The following is a 6,368-nucleotide window of genomic DNA, read 5'->3' on the forward strand; positions in this document are numbered from 1 at the left end:
CTAAGTAGTGAGTCCATTTACAAGAGTTTCATCAACATGGATCAACACAGCATTCAAAATTAGTACAAATATAAAGTCAAAAATTATCTACAAATAAAATTCCAGTGGATTTGTGATCACTGCACCCGTGACATGCAACACTTAACCTTTTTTTCCCTCTTCCAACACATAATCATTAAGAAACTAGAATGGCACTTAGTAGAGTACATACCTTTCCAAGACCCAGCAGTCCCATTACGAAATCACATTTTGATTCACTAGATCCAGATTTGTATTTGGATCTGCACCAATTTGCACAAACTAATCATCAGTCCCCTAAACATACCTTTTTACCATGAGCCATCAAGTATTCTCTGAGAAATCAAGGGAAATGTTGAAAAAGCTTGCAATGTTAAATAAAGTGAAAAAAGATTCCTGGCTCTGCCCCCTGATACTGATCTGCACCAACATCTAATGGGCTCTTCCTTTGGCTCATCCCTACATCAAGTTCCATGGAAATCCATTTGCTTGTTTTTCTATAATCTTGCTAACAAACAGACCAACCAGCAAACAAACAGACTGGGATAACAACATCCTCTAATTGAATAAAGTACAGTCTGGAGGCTGCAGTGGGAAACAATTGATAATATAGTTCCCAAATCAGCTTGTTGATAAATTACTGTCTTTATTTTCTATGTATGTATGTGTGTGTGTGTGTGTGTGTGTGTGTGTGTGTGTGTGTGTGTGTGTGTGTGTGTAAGAAATCCATGAACTAAAAGTTGATTTTGTTATCCCTCAGTTTGCATCCGCATGTTTTCTGTGTGTGTTCATTGTTTGTGTGTGTGTGTGTGTGTGTGAGTGTGTCTGGATATAAAGAGACAGTATAGGTACGTCTTTCTGAGCACAGAGAAATAGACAATGCTAATTAATCTGTTGCCTCTTCATTAAGTATGTGTTGTTTTTTACTTTTTGTACTCTCTGGTGCCATCTTGTGTAAATAATACATTTACGTAGAATAAACTGCTACCTTTGTATAGTACATGAGATGAATAATGCAGGAACATTGCGAATTATACTCACATGAATTCAAAAGTATAGAGCATGCAGAGAGCTTCCTTTCTTTAAAAAGTGACTGAGGGGACCATGTGCTGTTTACCCACCCCTTACCCCCCCCCATCCTCCTCTCACCACCACTCTGCCCATATGTGCATTCGAGTGGCAGCTGCAAACTCCCCCGCTTGCCCTCTGAAAAGAAAAAAAAAGAAAGGGAAAAACAGCTCTCTACACCACAGTGAAAGTAAGAGAGCTTTCTCCCAGTTGGTCTGTGTCTGGCTGCCACTGTGAATGAATGAGTGAGTGAGTGAGTGAGAGTGCAGGGACAAAACTAAAACAAAAAGAAAAGACTGAGAAAAAGGCTTTTGGTGCGACTAAACTAGTCATTTTCTCAGATGCATGCCATTGTAAGGGTGGAGAGTCTCTTTATTTCGACTTTCACACTGTTTTGAAATTAAGTCAAGGCATTCATCACGTGCGTGCGTTCTGTGCACACATCACCACAGGCACAAGCTGCAATCATCCACAAATAAAGCAGCACAGTGGCCTTCCCATCTGCCTTCTCCAACTCCCTTCGGGAACTGCAGGAGGTGTAGAGCAGCAGACTGTGCCGTAGCCTGCACAACACATTAGTAACTCACTGACACAGAGAGAGAGGCTGGGCAGGCGGGCGGGAAGGCGCACATCACACACTCACTGAGGCAACGGCAGCTGAAATCTCATCCAGCACCAAAGAATATTACAAAGCAAGGAGGCGGGTAGGGAAACAAACCTCCAAGACTATGCTGCACAAAGAGACACAAATATACAGCGGGCCGCATGTACTTCTGTTTCTTTTACACTGTTTTACATGCACCACACTATCTATCTATCTCTCTATCTACCTAAAGTCAAACATATGTTAACTGTAACACATCAGTGAGTTTGTCAATGCACACAGACTTCCTCTTGTAGTTTCTCTGGCCTTATCTTCTTCAGCAAAATCTTCATGATGTGCGCCCACCAACAAACCCCTCTATGACTTATTTGAGTTCGAGGGGAGAGCATCTAAGGTAAGGTACATTAACACATACAGAGGATACTCGCAGGCACACCAGGACGTGTGTGAATAATTCACCGGATTAACATGAAAGTTTTAAAACGGGAGTGAGTGACACATGGATGGATTGCGTGAGCAAAGGTCCTCAAGAGTGAGGGCCCGGTTTTTGCAACACTGCTTTCAAGGGATTTATGAAACGTCCCCTCTATGCCATGTCCACTGTTAACCAGACGCTTAAAGTTTAATGTCACCTGAATATGAGAGATGTGATATGAAACTTTAAGCAGCCATCTGAAAAGATAACTGTGGCGTGTTTCAGAGATTATGTCTCAGATTGGGCCAGGATGTCCTGCAGTGTTTGCTGTTCATACGCACACATTCGCTCATATTGAAATCAATTTTGTGAATTAAGACTCAAACTCACACACACACAAGACACTGGGATGATTAAAGGTTATGTTTAAGCTAGTTAAGTTATTAAGTTTCATGATTTCCGACCTCCTTGGTGCAGGTAATTAAATTAAAGAGATTCCGCCATTGCCTCACACAAGAAACACCTCAGCAATATGCAAAGCAAGCATAATTGTCTTCAATAGCGCAGGAGGGTGGAGGGCTTTCCACGTGCTGTCTTCGAGGCAATGAGGTGTTGCGATACTACGACAATGAATATGGATGAGAGCCCTTAGCTGACACCCAGTCAGGCTCCCGTGGTACTCAAATCAGTGCCCATCCTCGTATCTGACACCACAGTTATGGTGAAACGGAGCAGAACAGCCAGGCTGCTCCGCCATTCCCCATCATACACTCTTCCTCCCCTCAGCAGCCTATCAGCTCCAGCACCCCCCCCCCCCCCCCCCCCACCACCCCACCGACCACCTCCTGTGACAATCATGCCGAGATACAGCGATGGAGACAAAGATGTGAAGGTGTGCACATGGAATTCGACACACATTCCCTTGATTTTTGCCATGGATCATTTACCACCTATGCAGCTTTGATATCTCCATTTTCATCCTCCGTTACACAAACGCACCGAGTCAGTGTTCTAGATCAAACATGGTGGAGAATGGTCCCTCCATCTCTCAGCAGGTGTGAAACTAACCATCTCATATGTGCTATCTGCCTGCGAGAGACAATTATAGCCATGTCCTGTCTGGAATTTCATTAAACTCAGTCCGAGAGGATCTGCTGGACACAGTCACACTGTGACAGAGGCTGACCCTGAAGATTACTGCACCATATAAGGCCAAACGAGGACCTGAGACTACACAACCCATAGCAGCCTTGAAGCTAACAGACTTGCCTCACAGAAAAACACAGATGCAACTACAAGGACAATTGGAGAGAGCATATACAAAGCCTGACAGTCCCCTCATCAATCAACACTTGAATTCCCTAGGTCTGGATTTTTATTTGGAACTGCATTTTAGACATGCTGTCCTTTTTTCATCAAGATCCATGAAATATTCTCTGAGAAATCATTGGAAATTTTGCAAAAATGTTAAAATAATTGAATGGGTTCTTCCCTGACCCATTCAACAGTCTTCCACCAAATTGCATGGTAATCTGTCCAGTGGATTTTGTGTGATAATACTTTCTTAAAAAACAAACACAGAGGTTATGATGTTGTGATGAAAAAAGGAACCGTCTGTAATAGAGCGTGCTTACACCTGAGTGGCCCCTATGTAATGGGCATGCTTGAGAATATAATGCTTGTGGTACATGTTTGTTTGCGTGTTTACAACTGGGTACTTGTGTGTTTTATGTGGAGTGGTTCTTATGGCTGCATGTCAAGTCGGTGTCAGGGCTGAGATGTCATTGTTCACTGATCTTCCATGTCACAGGACTTAGGGGGAAGCCTGTGCTTTAGTGGGGGAAACAGGCATCAGCTCCTTGAGTGACCCACGGGAGCACAAGGTGGGGGGTCTCCTCCTGAGTGGCAGGATAGTATCTTCACACCCGGGCCTGTCCGCCTCTGTCATCGCGCACGTCAGAAGCCATTTGTCAGGAGAGGAGCACTCCAGTGGTATGAGTGGAGGAGGAGAGGGACCTGATGGGCTCAAATTAGATCTGAGGTCAATGCGAATCCGGAAAGGTTTGGAAAAGCAGATGTCAAATATCTATCTCATCTATCAATCGATGCATCCAACCATTCATACATCCATCTAATCTACCAACCTACCTACCTATCTACAGTATCCATCTCCCTGAGGGCAGGGTTTTAGATGGTTTAGGCGGAGAACAACTGTGGCCTCCACACCACTGTAGCTGCTCGACAGTTGGGTCAAGGTTAGAACGTGGCCGACTTACTGGAGATGACAAATCAAGTTCCCTGCATGCTTACAGCAGATGGATGTTTAAAGGGATTTTATAAAGCTGAGCCATCAGAATTTACAAGCAGGCAATTTCACTCCGCTCCCTCCAGATGCCAATGGGTTTGAGTTATGTAAGCTGAGTTTGATGTATACCTTGTTTAAAATGCCCTTTCACTTTTCACTTTGTTATCCCTTCCATTTTCTTTTTAAGGGCAAGTTTAAACTGTGCCCTAAAGGAAATATGTTGAATACATTGTGCATAAAATAAATGTAAATTAAACAGTTTCCATTAAAAATCTTATGCTGAATATTGCCTTGGTGAAATATGTTTTAAAGCTTTAGGTAGCTCAAAAAGCACATTAACAATTTATGCATCCTCACAGAGTATAAGCATATCGGCAATTCATAGTAAGTTTCGAAGCCCAGAAGGAAATTAAGGAAATTAAAATGATTTTACTCTTCACTTTATTTGTGGTCCCTGAAACCAAGTCTACTCATAACAAACATCAGCAGACATTTGTTACCATATCATATCCAAATCTCGCTTGTTTCAGGTTGTGTTTTCATCTTCAGTCTTGTTGTTAGTTGTTTTGTGGTCATTTGTCTGACTCGGCCAGTCAAGCATTCGACTCCTTGATTGCCTTGTGGCTGCATGTTAGGATCATCGTCCTGCAGCACATAATTAGACAACTATAAATGCAAATTTGTATGGCCCCCATAGTGTTCACACTAAATGAAATCACAACACTCTAAACACACCAAACAATCCAAGACCCATCACTGCCCCATAATGTTTTCTGACAGCAAGAAGTGCATAGCCCCTCTGTGCCCTTGCCCATGTGTGACAGGATGTCCCAACCACATGCCTTATATCTAAATGAAATTCTCAGCATAGCTTAAATGAGCAGACAGACTTTCTGTCACACAGCCAGAGCTTCAGCAGTGTGTCACAGCGGTAATTAAAAACTACTGGATTCTCCAGTGTGAATCCAGTAGACTAACAAATCGTATGTACATTGAACATGAGGGACTCATGCATCTGTTTGACAGATTCTCTGTTTAAATAACGTATTAACATGGATCACAGTACGACAAACAAAGCAGCAGTTGAGCCTCCCATCCTGAGCGTAATGTCAGAGGAAATGCCACCACGTGAATATGATATCTTCCCTCACTGATCATGTTTAAACAAGTTCTCCAAACAAGAGAATAAAGGAAGTCATATATCCTCAAAAACATGTAAACTATTGTAGGAGTTAACCACTCTGAAGTTCAGTGTTTCCATATTTGGTCAAACAGCAAGTTAAAAGTTGGAGGAGATACATTTATCCAAATTAGAAGTATGCAATTTGCTGCAAAATATGCTACAAGAATTAATAGTCTGCATTGTTTATTCATTTGAAAATGTTGCATATCATTGAATACGAATCGGCAAGTGTTTGGATCAAATTATATTTCAGGTCGGAAATTCCCTTGCTTCAGTAGCTGAGAACGTGAAAGTACTAAAACGACTAAAATAGACATTTCAAATAAAAATAAACAGAAAACACAGAGAATATGTACATAATATACACATTTTACTACAGATGTAGAGAGACGAACTTAAAGTGCAGTGGCACAGGATGATAAAACAAGGTTGCTATATTTGTGCATTATGTAATAGGAGATACTGAAATAGAACCACACTTATATGCATATACACTATTATACCTTATAAAGGACGTGAACTACACAGTACACAAATTGGACTTAAAATAGTATGTGCTACATATATTGATAGGTATAAAACATACATCAATATTTTTTCTTGTTTTCTATCTTTGGATAGTTTGATGAATTGGAGTTAAAGAAAATGATAAACGTATATCTTGCTTGCCTGAAAGTTGTTTTGTTGTAGTTCTCTGAGTATAATAGTTAGGAGCTGATATTTAATCAACGTTAACTCTGTCTTATTGAATCTTGGATCCAGGTCCCGGAGAGCT

The sequence above is a fragment of the Pleuronectes platessa genome, chromosome 4 (genome assembly GCF_947347685.1).
Source record: "Pleuronectes platessa chromosome 4, fPlePla1.1, whole genome shotgun sequence".
Lineage (NCBI taxonomy): Eukaryota > Metazoa > Chordata > Actinopteri > Pleuronectiformes > Pleuronectidae > Pleuronectes > Pleuronectes platessa.